General features: G+C 39.3%; 1 protein-coding gene across 2 annotated transcripts in view; it reads right to left on the bottom strand.

The window, feature by feature from the left end:
* Positions 1-21,014, bottom strand: part of LOC149080429 (kinesin-like protein KIF28) — a 1,038,199-nt gene that overhangs the window by 919,525 nt on the left and 97,660 nt on the right. The window lies entirely within an intron of this gene.

Raw genomic sequence — 21,014 nt, 5'->3', positions numbered from 1 at the left:
ATGAATTTTTAAGAGAAGTTACAAATAATAAAACAATTTTATGCAAAGAAACTGGTGACATTGGAAAAAAAAAACTATTTTTGAAATAGATTTTTGTTACTATACTTGAATCACATCTTAGCATAGAATGTTATGCATTTGTGTACGAATGAGAATCGTGCAATCATCTATATCTAATCCATAGTTTACATTAAAATTTTCTGGAAGGAGCAAAGCAAAGTATATTTGTTTATTCGTTAGTTCTTTTTTCTTCCTTTCAATAAGATACACATTACATGAAAAGTTTGTATATATATTTTTTTAAATGACAAAATATATGGTGAATATTGCATGTCTAAATGAAAAATAAAGGATATTTTATATATAGTTGAATTGGTCTCAAATTTCTTTTGGTATTCAATTGATATTTTTTGGTTATAATAAACAGAAATGAAATTCCGAAAAATTAATTCTCTTGGGGAAATTTTTCAAATATTGTCAAGTTTTCGTAAAAACTCGCTCTAATTGATACTTGAAAATTATGTTGAATTATAAGTATAAAGTCGTCTATTCGAGTGCTCAATTCTTAGCTAATTCAACCTTTTTTTATGATGATAAAAAATATATATAACGGCGTTACACACACAGTGTGTGGGTACTGCTGGAAAACGATCCTGCAGGGAAGACGATTCTAGGACGGAATTCGATGACGTCACGAATCTCGGGATCAGGCCTTCTGCTCTAGACGGTATTGGCTGAGACCACGGTGAGACATCGCGCCCCACAGCATCACTGATCCCGCTCCACGCTTAACAGTAGAAAGGAGACAATCATCGCCATAGGCTTGTGCGCGTTCTCCAAACGTAAACACGTCCGTTAGGCTGGAATAATATGACCGAGGATTTGTTTGACCAGATGACATGCTCTCATTGTTGTTGAGTCCAATTCTTGTGTTCGTGACGCCATGTTCGTCTTTTTTAAGGCGAACACCAATGGCGTCACGATTTTCATGGTGTCACCAATGATTTTGAAATAGTCGCTCTACCTTGTATGTTTGCTGCGTGCAGTTCACGGCGGATAGTTTTTGTCGATAGTTTTGTCTGGAATGCTGTTATCTTGTGCTTTATGGCCACACAATCCGCTTCAAAACCCTTCTGGGTCTATCAGCCATCTTCGACTTTCGGCCACGGTTATGATTGGTAGATGATGTCTTTCCCTGTTTGCTATAGGCCAGTGATTCCCAACGTGGGCGTTAACGCCCCCTTGGGGGCGATGAGAAGTTCCAGGGGGTCGGTAGAAGCTACAGGTATAACATAGGATCCTATGGGCTAGATCAGTGTTTCCCAAACTTATTCAGCCCATCGCCCCTTTTTCAAAAACAAAATTTCTCATCGCCCCCCTGGAAGAGATGTTAAAAACCCGCATTAAAAAGTTGAAAGATGCAGTGACGAATTTTCGATTTTTTTTGGATCAATGTTTTCCTGAAACATTTCTAGTATAAAAAGAGTTAAAAATTCTAAAATAATTACAATTAAGAAAATTACGGTAAACTTCATTGCAAAACAAAAAAAAATTAAATTTGTGAATTATAAAATTATAAACATATGTATATAACACAAAACAAATGCATTTAGTTGCATTTATTGTGGTCAAAGTAATATTCGCATCACACAAAAAATATCCATTAATGTTAAAATTATTAAAAAATACAGACGCAAAACTACAATTGTTACTTAGTTTTAATAAAAATAATTTTATTATTAATAGATGTTTCCAAAGTGTGATGATTGTCGCTTGGTTTTACTAAGCAGCGTTCTCAAATCCTCAAAATTGAATATCTGTAGGTGATTTCGATTTTTGTCGAAAGATTTGTGACTGCATTGAAACGTCTCGCACATGAAAAATGTCCAGCTACATTAGAACCTCTGAATAACGGACACTCGCGGTAGGGCCGTCTTAAGAGCATCAAGGTAATGATATAAAAAATTGTCTATATTGTAACTCACCATAAAAAAAGGTCCGCTGAAGAGCAGGAAATTGTTCATTTTGGGCGAAACACTTTTCGGTATATTCACGATAGATGCTTATGTTAAATTGTGTAACTTGATAAATTTCAAAATTTTATCGCGATTTTTCTGCTCTAAAACTTACTTTTCTCTATTTTTTAACAAAAATTTAGATTTGTGAGCCTATCCACACTGGAAAAGAAATCAAAACGAAAACTCTCGCAACGTAATTCAATGCGTTTTTGCGAAGAAAACAGTATTCGAGTTATCACCAGTAGTTATGTGCACCTTGATGACCGATTCAAAACTCTATTTTCTATATACAGCAGCTTCACTGATTAGCGTTGAGATTTGCCACTCATATGTCAAATACTTCGTTTCTGAGAACACATACTAAATCGTTATAATAAGACTGGTAGAGTTTTTTACCACTGGCCATAAATAACGGGTCCAATGGTGGGAGGTGGTTTTCTGTTGCCCGCAAATTCCTAATGCCTCACAATTATTCCCCTTTGAAGTTATGCAGCTTGGTCACTGGCGAGTAGCACAGATGTTTTTCCAGTCTCCAAGGAACGTGGGATACCGAGTTTTCTAGTGGCATTATTGTCTTCGGGACATTTTCTGTGATGCCGACAATGGCAAACCGTGAGCACGCAAACAACAGGGTCATCTGGTTGTCAACAAAGAGCCTTGAAGCAGTAGGTTTGTTTACTTAAGTCCTTTTTACTAGGTAGCCATAAAAACGTATTGTGTGTGGTCGAAGTTAGAACTTTATCCCCCTTGAGGTAAACCCAAAATAGTCATCAACTCAGATGCGTTTCTATCAAATTGTATTTCGTATTCATCAGGGATAATAATTGTTACTTCTTTTTTTTTCACATTAAATGATATCATATTATTATTACCGGTGTGTAATATATTTTTATTAGTATTGTCACTAAACGTAGCAGTGTCATCTCCGGTTAAAAATATTTTATATTCTCTAACGCCTGGATCATCAATCTGTTCAACAAATGTTACTTGATATTTGGAGTTATCATCAGTAATGTTATACCATGTTTTCGGAATTATAATGTCTGTTAACGCGCATTTGCATTTTTCCTCAAGAAGCAACGGATTGAATAATTTTGTGATGAAATGACTGCGTATTTTCTGAAAACAAATCATTATTAGCGTTACTTGCAAGTGTTATGAAAAACTGATTTTTCATGTTTTTAAATCCGATTCCCGTATCCATTCATTAAATTTCGAGCTGAACCATAAAAATTTCACATAGAATTCTTTGTTCTTGGTTTTCAATATCTTTTCAATCTTCCAATATGAACTATCGAGCGGTTTCATAACCTTTTGTAATTCGAATTCGTTAAAGCGTCCAATACGCGGTTCTTTTTTCAAATCAATCAAATCATAAGTTGGTGGTTGGGTTTTATATCGTGCTTTGATGGGAAAAATTTCTTGTGTCCAATTAGGTAGATAAGATTTATGGAAGACTTTCCTGGTTTTCGAAATTCTTACTTGATCATTTATTTTGAACTTGAATCTAACATTGCAGCTAGAGCCGTACAGTCTTTCAAAAATTTCTGAATGATGATTTTTCTTAATTTTTGACGGGGCAAAACCAGTACTGCGGTTTACCGAATCGTTGATTGATCTAACTAACGCAGGTAAAAGGTGAATGTATTTATATTTCGAGGTGTGAGTGAATAGCCTATATATCTTGTCTTTAATTTGACGAATTTTTCGTTCAGCTAGCGCAGCTTTAAAAACTGACTGTTGAGTATAATGTTCGATATTATTATCCTGAAAAAAAGTCTGTAGTTTTCTGTTGAAAAACTCGGTTCCGCGATCGGTATGGAGTTTTTTACACTTTTCTTGTTTGAAAAGCGCTTTGAAAGCACTCAAAACCTGGTCCTGTGATTTGTTTTTGAGAGGGTGAACGAAAAGTTTCCTTCGAAACACATCAATAACAACCAACAAATATTTTATCCCTTTATTGTATCGTGAATATTTTTCATGTCCATCAAATCGGCTTGCCACAACTCATTAGGCCCTAAAGCTATTGTGGGTCGAGTTGAAAATTTGTATCTGACTGGTTTATGAAGCGGATAAGTATCCTGACGCATTAGCCAATCTTTCGCTAACTGCTCAGAAATATTCGCTTTTTTTGCTAACTTCTTCACACCGCGAAAAGAAGCAGGATTTTCAAAATCGTAGTAAATATTTCCTAATAATTCAGTCATTGAGCACCAGATTCATGCGTTCTACTCCGTTTACGTGTACCTCTCTTAAGTTCTTTTTTTTTTAATGGAAATCGCACTGGAGTGAAGCAGCCTTCAGGCAAATTCACCGAACTTATACTGCATTCATCCGGAGAGCTTTTCTTCTTTGGTGTTAGCAGACTTTCCTGGATCTGTGAAGGAGAGTCTTGTGTAAAAGTTCTTTTAACTATATCATTTTGTATCCATTCGAATGGTATTCCAGTTTTAATCAATTTCATAAAAAACAATGGGAAGCCACTGGGGATTTCTGCAGCCCGTCTATTTCTGAGTATGAAACTGAATATGTCTATGATATGGCTACCTGGCAAAGATTTCCCATCTATTAATAATTGTCCTTGTTCATTCCAAGATAGGTTAGCTTGCATCATTTTATCTATAAGTGGAAGAACGTACTTCCTTGTTGTTTGTGGAATTGAAAGATATATCTGCTTAACTATCGGATCTTCGTCAACTTTTTTAGGTGATTCGATAACTGTTTCAGTCACTTCATTCGATTCTTCAGGTTTTTGGATTGAAACTCTAACAGGATCATACGGAGTATGAACCAGTTTTTTGCATTTAGAAACGAGATTATTAAGTATTTTCACTTTGACGTCATCACACATGTTGTTGCTATTCAAAAGATTTAAAATTTCATTTTTGGTTTCTGACTCCTCGGATATTCTCATTCGCCGAGGTAACAAATATTCTTCTGGAACTAAGGTCATTTTTTAACTGCCTATTGCACTGATCACAGAAGGAATAAGGTATGGTAGGAATGCCCCCCCCCCCCGGTTTGATTAGATAATAACCATTTCTTGACACGGTTTGAGACCTTCTTGTCAGCAAGATTTCTAATCACTGTCTTATATTTCTTAAGTTGAGAAACATTACAGTTCAGGTCCTTGTTATGTAGGGCATTATAGTATACTTCTCATATAGAATCCAATTGGGACGAATTAACATTTTTCAGAACAGCGCGACGTTGAAGTGGAGTTGCTTGTTGTAAGAAAGCAAGCGTATGGTAATTTTTACGAATTGACTTCATTTTGTAAGGACAAAAACCCAGTAGACACCTTCCGTGTCCGAGAAGCACGAATCTTTCAAACGAAGTGTTTTGTTGCTTAACGGATGACAATCGATCAGCAAATAAGCATACGGTTTCTCAGTGCTTTTTTTATAAGCATCGATGAAGTATTTCGACTGACCCGGAAACATCTGACGAGCCGAAAACTGGATTTGACTGCAATCCCTGTTGTTCCCAAATAAAATAAGATAATCAGTATTAACCATCCACTGGGCATGAGTTTTTTGTCGAATCGTTCTGAAAATGGCATGTCAAAAACTCAAAATCGTTCCAAAATGGGCAGGCTTCTCTAGTAAAACATGATGCCTACCTCCCTTGCGAACAACGGTATATAATACCCCGGACAGTGTGGGGATAATAAAGATTGACATTTCGGTACCGCCCAGTCAGTAACACTTTTTTTCCTCTTCGATACGAAACATTTTCTTTCCCCTACGTTATTTGCAATACGGCACATTCAAAGGCGGTAAAAACGAAAGTCTCCTCATTGACTCCAAAAACTGGCTGAAAAGAACTTGCACTCAGAACTCTGTTCATTTATTGACTTTTCATTTCTTTCAGATAAAAATTCTTGGAGTTTCGGACGTACTCCAGTTTATATATATATTTATTTGCAGTAAAAACGAACCCTCGCTTTCAGGGAAGAAAAGCCCCCCCCCCCCCCGAAATAATCTTGCTCACGCTACTGCTCGTACATCTGTAACATGTAACATGTTTTGTAAAAAACAGTCGGGTAAAATAAACATTTTCCATTCTTAAATTTTGATAAAAGTGAGGGGAAATAAAAATGCCGTTTCTCTCATAAACAAAGCGGTCACTCAATTATTACGTAAACTGTGAGCTCTGCAATCCCTTCCCAGGGCAAGCGTGGGTCCATAAGAGGAGACAAATAATATTGGGAAAATTTGTCTGTCCCGTAAAATACGGGATTATCCGATGCACCTACACAAAAAAGCCGATACGTACTGGACCGATATCTATTCGCAGTTGGAGATTTATTTATTCATTTACATCCACAAAAGGTTAGTTGCATTTACATTGCGGGGGAAAAGCAGGAAAAAATGAAAATAACATGATGAAATCAAAAGAAAAGGACCAAATAATGACAAACTGTACGTACATGGGGAGCATTAAATTAAAATGGATATGTGATCAAGAAACTCGAAATGTCAAAGCTTGATAGTCGTTTGCAAAATAACGCGTACATCGGTGTAAAAGATGCCTCAATTTATAATACTCACAATGATTATGTATGAATCCAAGTTCATATTTTGGGAAATATGATAATCTTTCAATTAATTATTTGATTGACTGAACATAACTCTGGTCCAGGATGATGATTCCGAATAGCAACGTTGGTTTTGTTTGCACATGTTGATAGGCGTGAAAAAAGCCAGATAAAGGTTTTATAGATGTTTTTATCGTCTTCACACTTATGTTAACTTGATTAAATTTTTATTGTAAAATATGTCAGAACCACTGAACAGGTGTTCACTTTTACTGTTAAAACAGTTGGAAATTAATTTATAATATAGATAGGACATTTTAACATTAAAATTTAGAATAGAAACCAAATGCGACCGAAGTCAAACGTCGAATAAATGTGAAAGTTGTATAAATGAGATTCCACTGTTTTTATCGTACCTCCCATAAATCGACACTTCCCGTCAGGGCCGCAACTAGGGGGGAGCAGGTGGGTCTGCTGCCCCGGGCATTGGACCAGAAGGGGCGTAAATTTCACACTTTTACCTCTCTTTCAACATTAAAAGGGGGAGCCAAAATGCTTGCTTCTCCCTGCTGCGGCTCTGCTTCCCGTTAGCGGAAAAAATTTTTGGTCCCATGGGTGACCATTATCGAGATGCTGTACTGTATCAGCATCGGCTTCATCCGTTGCTGAAGACATCCGCCTCCATTCCACTCGAAGCTGAAGATATCTGCCTCGACTTTATTAGCCGCTGAAGATGCCTGTCTTCACTCAGGCGGGGATCGAGGAGGTGATGGGAACAACCACCCCCCTACCAAGAGCCAAATAAAACGTGAATATCTGTCTGTCCCATAACATATCAATATGGGACAGTGCAACAAACTTACACAATTCGCCCCTCCCGTCACATCGTCCTGGGTCCGCATCTGTCTTGAGGGTTATATTTTATGGCCTTGCGTCTCTCTTTTTTCCTGAGTAGCATGGCAAAATCAAACTATGGTTCACCTTTTTCCCTCGGTTCAATCGGTCATTTCGACTGCCCGTAAAAAGAGAAAGAGGTAGTTTTTTCCATTAGTTCCATCTATCTATTTTGGCTTATAAGTGTCACTGAATACGAGAAACAATTATTTCCCATCTTCCCGTTCTTTGATGGTGTCATTTGATCATTTTTCACGCATTCATCTTTTTACACCAGCGCTTTTTAACCTTTTTTTGCCTGTGGCCCCCTTTGAAGCATATTTTTTTTCTTGTGGCTCCCCTGTCTTACCCAGTGTCTTCAACCCTCATCTAGAAGCAAGGTTCTTTATACGTATTGAATTGATTTTTTCAGTGAATTTATACTGAACGAAAATTTTGCAAATAAAATTGGCCTCCAGTCCACTGGCCTAGAATTTATTGAGCTCCCTGCTAATCCGACTTCCATTCAGGAGTGTCTGAACATCATGGGCCCCTAGGCAAAGTGATGCTATGGTAGTCCTATACTTAGCCGGAAATAAACAGCCTACATATTTCCTACTTATTTACAAAATTTATTGTACTATACAAAATATCATAAGGGATTCACTTATGGACATGAGACTCCCGAGCATGACCCTTCATAAGTGGGGGGAAACCTACTGCAAAATGTAGGTGGTGAGGGCCGGACGGGTCCATGTTCTAAGACAGCCTTGGTTTTGTGGGTGAAGTTTTGTGGATACTGTAAGTGTATATAGTCACTAAATATAAAAGCTTCATTTCTTCACACCTTAATTTTTCTTCTCAGCTCTCTGCAGCCCTCCAAACCAACTGTCATGGCCCCCTTCTAAATTTTCTTTCGTGGTCCCCCTTGAAGTATCCCAGTGCCACCAAGTGGGGGAGGTGGTACGACGATTGGCCAAAACTGGCCAGTTTATTGAAAGAATTTCAATTGTTTTGTTCCATTAACAGAATAAGGGAAAGTGTGCGCGGGAAAATATCCAAAGAAGCCGTTTATAAACTGTTGACATTCTTTACTTCATTTTCAACAACAAAGACTGACGGAACATCAAAAGTTGTTTTTTTCCCCTTTGCTCAGTGGCCATTCCACAATAGAGATCCTACGCCTCAATTTGTTCAGTAGGACCTAGACAGAGCTGCACCCATCAAAACAGGTGCGTGCCGGGTATTTCTTTCTGAAGTGAGAGAATGAGATAGCGACATGTATATATATATTATGCTCGTGAGGAAGCTTTTATGGATTCAGAAAACTGATAAGAATCACTGTAGTACCGACACAAGAAACTACATGAAAATAGTAAAATTTCCTTCATCAAGTCGACATTGTATATGGAAGCAGAAAAGCAGAACTAATTTTTTGTCTCAATTTTTTTTCAACTAGGAAGCCATTATGAAGTATAGGCGGTGCCAATTGCTAGAAGCAATGGCAAGCCCTCCAGTTACAGACTGGCCATGAATTGAAACTACGCCGCTGATTGAACGCTTGTCGGATTTATGGTTTGGTCGCCTGTGGCGTAAATTTTGCCGCCCTTTCTTGTCTTATTTTCTTGATTTCACATTCTTCAAATTCGTCACATTAGGCTGCAGCCCGCTAATCATTCCCCCCCCCCGCTCCTAGTAAATATGTCTCTGTCTCTAAAATCAATCTTATGGTCACTCAAATGTTTGCAGACTTTCTTGGTCATTTATTTGGTCACTTACTGCCTTAGCTCTTTGCTCTCAAGGGCACTCTTTTTATCATTCACTTGCTTGCACCCTGTTTTGGTCGCTCGCACGCTTGTACACCCTAAATCAGTGCCTCTCAACCGACGGGCCGTGATCCGGTATCAACCACTGTCATCAGTCAAACCGGGCCGTGAGTAATTTATGATTTTATTTTTTTTCCATAAATTTTCCATTAGTCGTGTTTATTTCCGGGCCTAAAAAAAAAGATTTAACCGGGCGATATTCTAAAGGTTGAAAACCACTGCTCTAAATCGTTCTTTCGGTTGCTCCGCAACATCGTCAGCTCCCTCGCTTTTTCAATCACTTCCATGCTCAGACACTCTCTAGGTAAGCGGTTCTCAACCGGGACTCCGTGTGCACTTCTTCACGGGGACTCCGCGGCCAATTGAGAAAATTAAAATAAATCAGAAAAATTTTTGATAAAGCTTAAGATGCCTGTTTATCTCCACGATTAAAAAAGGTTGAGAACCGCTGCTCTAGGTTTTTCTTTTTTTGTTACTCACTGCCTGCACACTTCATTATTGGCTATTTTGGCCCCACACCAACCTTCTTCTTCATACTCTAGATCACTGTTCTCAACTGGTGCTCCGCGGAGCCCTTGGGCTCCTTGTGCACTCTCCAGGGGCTCCGCGGCCGCTCGAGGAAAATATAAAAAAACAAGTAAAATTAAAAAAAAATAATTATAAATATTTTTAAATAGTAAAAATAAATCAGTAACTTTGATGAATAATTAAAAAATTTGCCTACGGGGCTCCGCCATAGAATGTTTTAGTTGAAAGGGATCCACGAGTCAAAAAATGTTGAGAACCGCTGCTCTAGATCACTCCCCCTATGGTTACTCACATGCTCACAAACTCTCTAGGTCTTTCTTTTTTGGTTGCTCACTGATCTGTTTGCTCACTAAGGTCACTTTGATGGTCACTCACATGCTCGCAAACTCAATAGGTCACTCTTATGGTCACTCACATGCTCGCAAACTCAATAGGTCACTCTTATGGTCACTCACATGCTCGCAAACTCAATAGGTCACTCTGATGGTCACTCACATGCTCGCAAACTCAATAGGTCACTCTTTTTGTCACTCACTGACCAAGTCCCTCAGCAGACACGTATTAATTTTATACGGCCTCCTGTAAATAAACCTTTCTGCACTATCGAAGAAGTTCAGTTGTTTGTTGAAAATCTGAATTCACAGAACCAGGGCCGCAACTAGGGGGGAGCAGGCGAATCTTGTGCCTCGGGCGCTGGACCAGAGTGTGCACAAATTTCATTCTTAAACCTGTCCTTGAACATTACAAGGGGGCGTCGAAATGCGCGCTTGTCCCGGGTGACCAATCACTTAGTTGCGGCCCTGCACAGAACGTTTTGATGTGAAATATTGTACGCAGGACACTGGCGTATGAAAGGGGGGAGGGGTTTAACCCTCCTCCTTCTCTGAGGCGTTTTTTTTTTAGTAGTAATTAACCCTCTCTCCTCAGAAGAAAAAAAAGGTTGATGAATACACCCCTCCTTGACAAAAATTCTAAGGTTATCGTTTCCTGGGTTTTTCTCCCAATCCCAAAAAATATAGAATCAAAGTGATCCGATCCCAGAAATTTTACTGGACTTCAATCTCATAAACGTATGGGCATGGCCCCCACAAGGGGTGGGCTGACAAGGCTCCAGCCCTGGGGCCCGGGGTGATTTTAATCTTTTTTTTTTTTTTTTTTTTTCATGTTATAAATTCATCATAAAGGAATCCCCATGAAAGTCTGGTCGGGGGGCCAGTAAAACATCCCAGCCTGGGGACCCTGCATCAGGATGTGGGGGCCATGCATATGGGCAATTTAAAGCAAAAGTAGTAAATGAGAATAAGTAATCAAATAATACTCATAAAAAATTAATTATTATTAATTTATTTTAAAATTGACATTGGTTTGTAGAAATGAGTCCTTACCGGTTGTACTTGCATTACGCTTGCTTTTCGTTCGTGGTTTTTGGTTGATGAAAATGATCGCATTTGCTGCCACGTAAATTAGGCTGGAAATCGGGGTTCGTCATTTTGGGGGGGGGGTCAAGGAGGCCGTTGAGGGGAGGGGAAATCAATGAAACTATATGTTAAGTCCCAACTCGGGGCACCACTGTACATTTTTTGTGCTGTATGCCATCTCTATTGTTCCTCTTTTTCCTTTGTACACAATTTTCTTACTTTCGGAATTTCTTATATTGGTCTTTGTGTGAATATAATATGTTGTACCAAATTTAAAATGTCACAATGCATAAATAGTCTTGACTCTGGTGTCGGATAAAAAAAAATTTAAGAGCACTACAACGATCGTATTATTGGCCGAATTTATATTTCTGCCCCCCCCCCTCCATAATTTAGTTGTCTTTAACATATATTATTGTCGTAGGATCATGACAGTAAAAAAAGATTTCGTCGATAATATCTGAATGAGAAAAAGAAAAACTAGAAAAAAAATGAAACCCGGCATATATTGGAGGCTTCAGCTACTCTAAATAATTATTTCCCCTTGAAGGGAATTGTGTGTGTGTAATTTGTTTTTCTTGGAAATAGCTAGTTCGTATGCGTGTGGAAAAAATGAACTCTAAACAGACAAGTACAAAACCCTTTTCCCGCCATTTTTAGAATGCATAAACAACTTACAATGGTAGTTGTCGATTAACAAAACTGGGCATCTCGTGAACGATGCCTAAGTATGCAGCATTCTATCGAAGCCATTATATTCTTTTTACCGAAGCCATTTTATTGTATTTATGCTTGGGAATGTCTATAGCCTGTCGTCTGCGGTACATGAACATAAGCACGGCGGTCTTGTTAAAAGGACACAATAAAATACGCACTCTTTCCTCGAGTGTAATTTTCTGCTCTTGTGAAGTAGCCCCAAAGGGACACCTGAATGAGAAGGGGAGTTACAACTTGTCAATCACGACACAAAGGGTTTTGGGGAAAGAAACTAGCTTTCACGAGCGTCTAAAGGCGCTCTCGCCCAGAATTGACATGGAAAATTTTGACGTCTTAAAACGCTCCTGCCCAGAAATGACATGGAACATTTGATCGTCTAAAAGCGCTCCTACCGAAAAGACGGTTAAGGGAAATATTTCGAAAAATTTTATTTTTAGGAAACAGATTTTGAGTTAAAAGTATAACACTTTTATTGCCATGATGAGATGTTACTGTAAATAAACGTTATACTTCATCATTTAAAGATTCTAATAAATCATCAAGAACCACGATGTCATAAAAATCATCAAATGTTTGAGGTACGCCTCGGTAAAAATCTATTTTTGATTCTTCTATAAACCATGGCTGGAACATTGAATAACACCATAAGATATTGTTAACATCTCTCCCATAAAGATTACACTTTAATAACTTTCTGACTAAAGTTGTTTTGATTCTTAATGTGGGTCCAAAAACTAGTGTAGTAGATGGGAAACGGAAATGATAATGATCATTCATTACTACATCTTGACTGGCAAAGTTTTGAGAATTCATCTCTATTCAACTGCACACAGACAAAATATGGAGCAAGCTTCCTCTGATCGTTTTTAAAGAAATGTCTGACATCAAAAAACACTTTTATTATCCTTTAAGCAAACGTGAAAAAGTAACTTCGTCCAAGATAAACCGATTCATAAAAAGATGAATTGGTGAGATTGGGCATTAAAGCTTCTTTATCATGATTAGTGGTAAACAATATCAAGAGGAAAAAAAATAGCAGACAAATAATGCTTATTACATAAAAAGAAATAAATCCTGTATGCGGGTTTTGAATAGAGAGCATCGTTTTAAATAACAACCTTGAATGCCGCGTGACAAGCTAACAATTGCGTTTTCTTAAAGAAAAGTTTCTTTTTTATTCAGGTTAACAACAAAGTAGGCAAATTATAATGAGAGATGTAAAAACAACCTTGAGAGAGAGATTTTAAGTAATAGGGGGTTTCGTGTTTAATTTTTTTTGAAGCCAGAACGGAACCATTTTTTTTTTAGGATGAAGCCAGAACGGGACAATTTTTGGTGCGGCGCAGCCAGAACGACCCAAAACACCACTACTGCCAAGGATATGTAAAATACTTCTTTCGTTTCTGAGAAAACATACTAAATCGTTATAATGACTGCTAGAGGGTTTTACCACTGGCCATAAATAACGGGTCCAATGGTGGGAGGTGGTTTTCTATTGCCCGTAAATTCCTAATCACTCACAATTATTCCCCTTTGAAGTTATGCGGCTTGGTCACTGGCGAGTAGCACAGATGTTTTTCCAGTCTCCAAGGAACGTGGGATACCGAGTTTTCTCATGGCATTATTGTCTTCAGGACATTTTCTGTAGTGCCGGCAATGGCAAACCATGAGCACGCAAACAACAGGGTCATCTGGTTGTCAACAAAGAGCGCTGAAGCAGTAGGATATTTTCGGAGAAAATGGACGGAGAGTACATGGAGAAACATTACCCACCCCTGCTGTATTGTTTGGGTCGCGAAATCGAAAAGAAAGTGGCAGTACCTATCTGTTTGTAGACATCTGCTGCCCTCAAAATGGGAACTCTTTGGGAGCCCGTATGAAGAGAAAGACGAGATCGTAATTGTATGTGTTGTGTGAAAATGCATGTATGTCAGTTGGAAAAATTTTGACAAGTCCGGGAAACACCTTGAATTTTCAAAAATTATAAAAAGGGGAAATTACATTCAACATGTCCTTCCGAGCAGGTTAGTATTATTAATATTAAATAATTTAGGCAGGAAAAGTGAACTGCTTGCGACGTCATCATATGCTGCGCCGTGGTCTCACATTATTGGTCTCGGTGATTGGCTGAAAAGACTCAAAAAAGTTATGATACCAAAAATTAAAGTTCAAAAAATTAATTGAAGGTGAAATTTTAGAGGAAAGTATTAGTAATTTTACAAAGTAAAGAAAAAATAGTGGGAGAAGTTTTTTTTATTTGTTTTTCCAGAGAGAGAGCCATTTCTGAAAATTTTCAGGAATGACTATTTTTTCTTTTTTTGGGGTTTTCAAGAGATTTTTTAGAAAAGATGGTGAAGGGAAATGAAGAAAAAAAGAGAGTTTTTTTACCGAAATTTCGAAATTTCATCATTTTTTAAAGCTGGTCGCTGCTCTTAATTTAGCTCCTTTCTACTTGACGAGTATATTCCCAGCTTCTTGTAGGAATTTGTGAAGGATCGCTCGTTTTTCTTTTTGCGAGCTGTTCTTGACAATGTCCTCCATGCATGATTTTGCAAATTCGTACATCTCGTACGTTGAGTTAAGGCTGGCTGCCGATTCATCCGGAGTTCGAGTATGAAGACACTTCTTCGCGCGTCCTATCTGCAATTTTGTCGGCGACGACTGATGCAATTTCCTCGGCTGGGCTGTCATTGGCTTTACCATCACAATTTCTGAAGCCCGTTTCCCCGTGCGTTTAAACATTTATTTAAATATCAGAACTTCAGAAAAGATATGATAAAAGGAATTACATTTTTAGAGCATTATCATTGGTCTTAATACTTTTTCTACGTACTTTTTGTTATAATATTTATTTGATTTATTATATACCAAAGTTTTAAGATTCGGCAAAATATAAATACATTATAAATTCGGTACAAACTGAAATATTCAAACAGCTAAAGGGGCGGATCACGAAAATCGTGGCAAATTTAGTAAAATATTTCCCCAATTTATCAATGCATTTTCCGATAGTAAATCGACTAAAAATAAACAGAAAAATTATAGTATAAAAAATATATATTACACGAGTTAATTAGTCGTAAGCAGCTATAAAATAATTAAAAATCGGCACTTAGGAAGAGAAAAGACACTAAAAGACAACCACGTTTTTTTATAGCATTATTGTTCTTAATTTTTTCTGCATGCTTTTGTTATAATATTTAACTGATTTATAATACATGTATTTTAAAAGTCCGCAAAATATATTGTAAAATGAATTGCACCAATAAAGAGAATTAAAAAGTTAAAATCATTTCTGGCGAGGAGTAGAAAAAAAATTGCAAAGCCTATCACGAGCTGGATTCGAACCTTGGCCTTCAGATTCACGATCCAGCACACTGTCCCCTACACCCTTTCAGCTGATGGAGAAGGTCCTAATACTTTTTATCACCAAAAGCATATACTTTTAGTGAAATTTTTTTTTCGAAATGTATTACCACCTTCATCACTCGCTATCATTAACCACGCGCGGAATTTTAATCCTTCCCTCACACGAATTAAAATGGATAATTTTGTTTGGCATATAGCATGTCAATATTTCAGAATACATTCCAGTGATTACATAACCAAGTCACCTTGTGACCCAAAGCACAACAGATCGTACGTTATTACAGTAGTGGGAATTATCGTAAACCAAGAAGAGACCTGATTGGTTGAAATCGCGGAAAGCGGTAAATTTACGAAATTAGCCGACGGGTCCGGCCAAATTTTTTGCTGTTTTCTCGGCTCGATTTTGCTTGTTGTCATTAAACTTTCTCCAGACGCTTCTCGGCAGAAACGTCGTGCTGGTATAATCTTTTCCGAAAGTTGCTGGTATGATTCTGTCCACTTTCTGTTGAGAATATTTCTCTGATCTCAGATTTTTGCGGTGTTTCGATAACTCTTTTTTGTAGACTTCACACCCGCGATAAACACTTGGATGATTTTTCCCGCAATTACAACCCACTGGGTGATCTACTCCGCGAATTTGGGTGCACTGTTTTACGTCATGAAATCCGGTACACTCCATACAGCGCTGGGGAGTTCAGTCTTCACCGCGGTGTCCCCAGGTCTGGCATCTATAGCTGATATTAATCGATGTACGATTTGGGTTCCGACAACGTCTCTCAATCGATATAGCAACAGCAGTTGCTTCAAGCCAAAAATTTCCTTCGACTTTGCATTGGACGATAGGTCAACTTTCCATAGCGGTAGTATTTTAGACCGAAGTTTCCGTCTTTGGGATCGAATTGGTGATACCATTGTCGGATACCCGCCTCAAAAAGTTCTTGTTTGATGTCCTCGGCTGGAATAGCTGAGTCGAGTCCGCGTATGATTACACTGAATGAACTGGCATCAGGTGCAGATTGCCTTAAAAAATTGGGATTTATTCTTCTTTTAGAAAATCTAAAATTTTATCGCGGTCAGTGCTGTTGGGGAAAGTGATCTTATATTCACCGCGCGTAAATTTCATTTCACACGCGTGCTGCCACGTTTCTTTAATTTTCTTTGTTACTGCCCGCCGTTTACGGTCGCACCGTATCACCAGCGAGTATCTGCCGGGTTCAGTACGACTAGGTTCCGGCTGCTTTCTAGCCAGCTGGCCATCTAGCTCGCCATTCTGTGTGGGCGGAGCTTCAACATCGTAGGTTGCTTGCGATTGGTCTGTTTGAATTGTCTCGACCATCGGGGCGGGGGTTTGTTGATCTCTAGAACTTTGATCTTTTCGCCTCTCTAAGCAACGGCTTTTTCCCGTTTTTCCTGGGATTTTTCCAGGTTAGGCACTGGAGTTGCGTTTTGCTGTTGCGGCGTCTGCTCCTTGTCTGATGTTGCTTGTTGGAAACTTGTTTCTTGCCCCTGCTGAACCTTTGGTTCCGCTGAGGTCGCTTTCCTGGTGTCGGTGTCTGTCAGATCAGTCTGTCCGGAATTTCGGTCCATTTTCGAACTGTCTGGTAGATAGCATCGTTTATCCTTGAGGAATAAGCATTAGTGATGGCTCTGTTGGACCGCTGGCTAAAGTAGCAGTCTTCGGTTGCCTTCAGGATTTTTATGACGTGCTGGCGTATGGACAGCTCGATTTGCAGCACATTAGTACCTTCCGGTTTTTTCTGGATTTCTCTGTACTCATTTAAGGCCTTCTGCAGGATGTCATCCCCGGCGCAGGAGTGAGTCTTGTCCCGGGAGGAGCGGTTTCCACAAGTTGAAGTAGTCGCTGGCGCTGGCGGGTTATGTGATCGCTGCTCTGGCTTGCGAGGCAGCGTCGACCTTGTTTCTGAAGGCTTCGCTCAGCTTCCTCCATTCACCATTGCCCTGGGCGAGAGTCACACCGTGCAGGAATCAAACTGGTTGATATTTTAAGTTTAGTGAGATTTCTCACAATTAATTTTAGGTGATTTTATTTTCAAGATCCGACTGAGAGAGAGAGAGTACGGATCGAAGCTAGTCAATTTAGTTCGACTAATCTAGCATAATTACAATCGTTGGAGATAACTGTGGTGAAATCGGTTAATATGGTGAGGTTAAATAAAGAAATGGATTTGTCACCAGAGTGAAGAATACCTGAAAAGGGGGAAGAGGTAAAAATGGCAGGACAAAAAAATACCAAGTAAAATTTCAATCCCGAAACTCGGTGTGGTTATCAAGACTTATATAAATTCACATTTAATAATTCATTGCATAAGGGAGATTCTCACAAGGTAAAATGCTTGCAACTGACAAAAAATCAAAATTATTTTTCTCACGTTAGAATATACCACTGGCGAAATTAATAGTTTGATAAAAGGAGTTTTACTCTGCAGAAGATAAAAAAAAATGTTTGTGCACAAATAAATAAAAAATATAATGAGGTAACTCATAAATTATTCGTGAATGTCCTTTTCATTGCAGCATGGTAAAGGGGGATCCTGGTCGTTAGTTGACACGTCGGACAGCACCTAGATGACAACCATTGGAATATACTTGAGAGACGTTTTATATATCAGGAATTACTTTTACGATTTGATAAACACAATCTTATATTTGCATGTCGTGATTCATTCGATCTTTAGAAGGCCTCACAAGGAGCACCTCGTTGGTACAGCGTCACAACAACTTGAATCCGCTCACGCTAGGTGCCCGGTTTCTCTCAACATTTTCACACCTTGGCGATGACGAGCTCGCCAAGTATACAAGAGTGAGCTTGCCGCTGGTGTACGTGACTGTCCTTTTGTACAGTAGCGGTCACTGTAACCGGTGCTTTCTGGTTCTTACCGTGCCTGTACAAAGGACCTGGCGTTGAATTAGCGACGATAGTGCGCCCTTAGTTGGTAGACGGTTGGCAACCCCCATTTGCTGCGGCGACATGCCGTCTCATGGATTGTTGAACGTTTGAGAGCGATGTATACAGTTGAATGGCGTTTTGTGCCGACAAAAGGTGCCGCTCGTTCTCTGTAGCGACCACACACATATTCTTGGGGGAGGTGTACGAGTCAATTTTGCGATCGGGGTCGAGTACGAAAAACAAAATGCAAATTCCTGTGATGGCATGACAATAACGATATCATGGAGCTCAACTTGAGCGTGCTGTCTCTCTCGTGTTCATCTTGAAATGAAAATTCGTTTGAGTCTCATGAAGACGAATACTCAAAAATACGAAAAGAAAAAAAAATACAATTAAAAATGCTAGTTTCGAGGGGGAAGGAAGGACCAGAGACATGTTTTCCTTCCTTTGAGCCTTGCAACAAAACGAAGGATTTTCAGTGCGATAAAGGGAAGAGGGATCCTCCAAATTCTTATAATTTACAATTGCTGCTGGAAGCCTTTCTTCTGGAACTCTAGGAGGGTTTTTCATCTTTCCCCTTGCATGATTTTTAGGCTGAAAAATTAAAATAATATGTACCATAATAGTGGTGAGTGGAAATGCTTTGAAAAATGAAAGCGTAAAGAATATATTCTCGCGGCCCGGTACTATTGATGCCGCGGCCCGGTACTATTGGTGCCACGGCCCGGCGGTTGGGAAACACTGGTATAAAGCGTTCAAGAGGATTCATCGATGCCATTTTCTTCTCTTGTCGCCAGTCGATCAACAAAGAAAATTCGATGTTTTTTTGTGATGGTCATTTTCTGATGCCCTAAGCATGCGGTATGTTTTCCTCAAATGGTTAATTTTGCCAGTTGCAACCCAACGGCTTTTCTTTGATCACTCCGCACGATAGCCTTTGTCCAAGCGCTTTGCCTTGCTCTATCTACCCGGGAAAGCTGGTTGTCTGGAATTACTACTCTATGTGTTCATACAGTCCCGTAACTAGGCTGGGGCAACCGAGACATTGCCCTGGAGTCCCTAGGTACGCTACGACCCTGTGTTCATAGAAGAAAAATGTCATGCTACACATGGAAAGAAAACCTATCAATACATAATTTTTTTGAATCAATTTTCAATTTAAAATCTTATATAAGGATGACAGCGAGAGAGGCTTGACAAAGTACAATAACGACCTCGTTGTGACATCAACACTATTAACGTCATCAAGCATAAATTACACTATAAACATGCCTCTCACCACCCAGGGGAACGGGACGATTCCTCTCTCACTATTTTTTTTCGCTTTTCACTGTAGAGTGGCCCGTGAGCTATGGACCACCAAAGAACCCAGCCTGAGACCTTGCTGCAGGATGGGGGATGCCTACAGCGTCCATGGCTCCCCAAGGGGTGGGCTGACAAGCTCCAGGGCTCCAGCGCTGGGGCACGGGACACTTTTCACAATTTTTTTGGTTTTTCACGCTATAAATTCATCATAAAGGGGCCCGTGAAAATCTGGTCGGTGGGCCCGCAAAAGATGCCAGCCTAGGAGCCCTGCTCCAGGATGTGAAGGCCATGATATCGTCCCTTTTTTAGTGCCTGCCAGCATAATTAGTGAATTGGGACCACTCGTTATCTCCGCTTATAGTCATTTTTATTTGGTCCCCGAGTGACGTTATACCGAGCACTGACTATTTATGATTTGTTGAATTCTAAATAGACAGATACATTTTGCGTCACTTATATATCCATATTGTGCATGCATTTCACTGTTTTTGAAGGGGTGGCTAACCTGATTCCTTAGGTAATTTTTACTTTTCAATTGAAGAAATTCTTTTTAATTTGTGAGCGATATTTTTCTTATGAATGAATGAGTCTCTCGTAACCAAGTTTCGTTTCTCATCATTGAAACACCCAACCACCACCACCAACACCAAACATGGCCCCCGCTAAAATTGAAACACCCAACCAGACGTGAAGAAAACTTGAAGGCTCCTTCGACCTTTCAAGATCAGACACAACCTGTTTCACATCTCAGAGATATCGAAGCATACCCGGAGGACGGGTGTGGCCGAAAAATTCATTTTTTTCCACATAATCAGCACTCGTCAACGGGTGGATCAATATATACAATAAAAAAATCAACTATAAAATCACCATAATCGTCTGAAGTTCTTGAGGAGCCGAGGTTCTGGCCGAAGAGCTCTTGAACCTTTGAAAATTGTTTATTTATTTTTATTTCCTTTTTCTTTAATCAATATTATAATTCACCTGTTTATTTGCTTCTGTGTTCTACCCCCCCCCCCCCCGCAGTCAAATATTGTTGCAACGAGGTTCGAAAAATGTTTCGGCATCACCGTTCGGTTCTTCCTTGTGAATGGACATTTAGAATATACTTGGGTTTCCCGTATATACGGGACTCAACTCAAGCACGTACGAAGGAAAGGTAGGGTGCATTGCATTGCTTCTTCAGAAATTATTGGGGGGGAAGGGCTCAGTCCCTTCTGCTTCTCACAAAATTTATTGTGGGAGCTTAAATGGCCTCAGTCCCTAGATTTCGGTGCCTATGCTGTACAGAGTGTAATTTTTCTTATCTTGGTTTCAATGTTATTGACCTTCACCACACATTTGGTTCGCCAGTCTAGGCGAACATCTGCGCCCTGTCTACCGTTCGACGAGAATTGTTTCTCGAAAGCGTTGGCAAAAACCTCTGCCATTTCCCTCTGCGTGAACACAATACCCCGTGATTCACTACGCAATCTCGTCACTCCTACACTCCTAGGCTTACAGATGTGTAAA

The sequence above is a fragment of the Pholcus phalangioides genome, unplaced genomic scaffold (assembly GCF_987345545.1).
Source record: "Pholcus phalangioides strain wild (caught in Gottingen) unplaced genomic scaffold, Ppha-v1.0 ptg000011l_1, whole genome shotgun sequence".
Classification (NCBI taxonomy): Eukaryota; Metazoa; Arthropoda; class Arachnida; order Araneae; family Pholcidae; genus Pholcus; species Pholcus phalangioides.
This window is presented reverse-complemented; position numbering and strand designations above follow the sequence as displayed.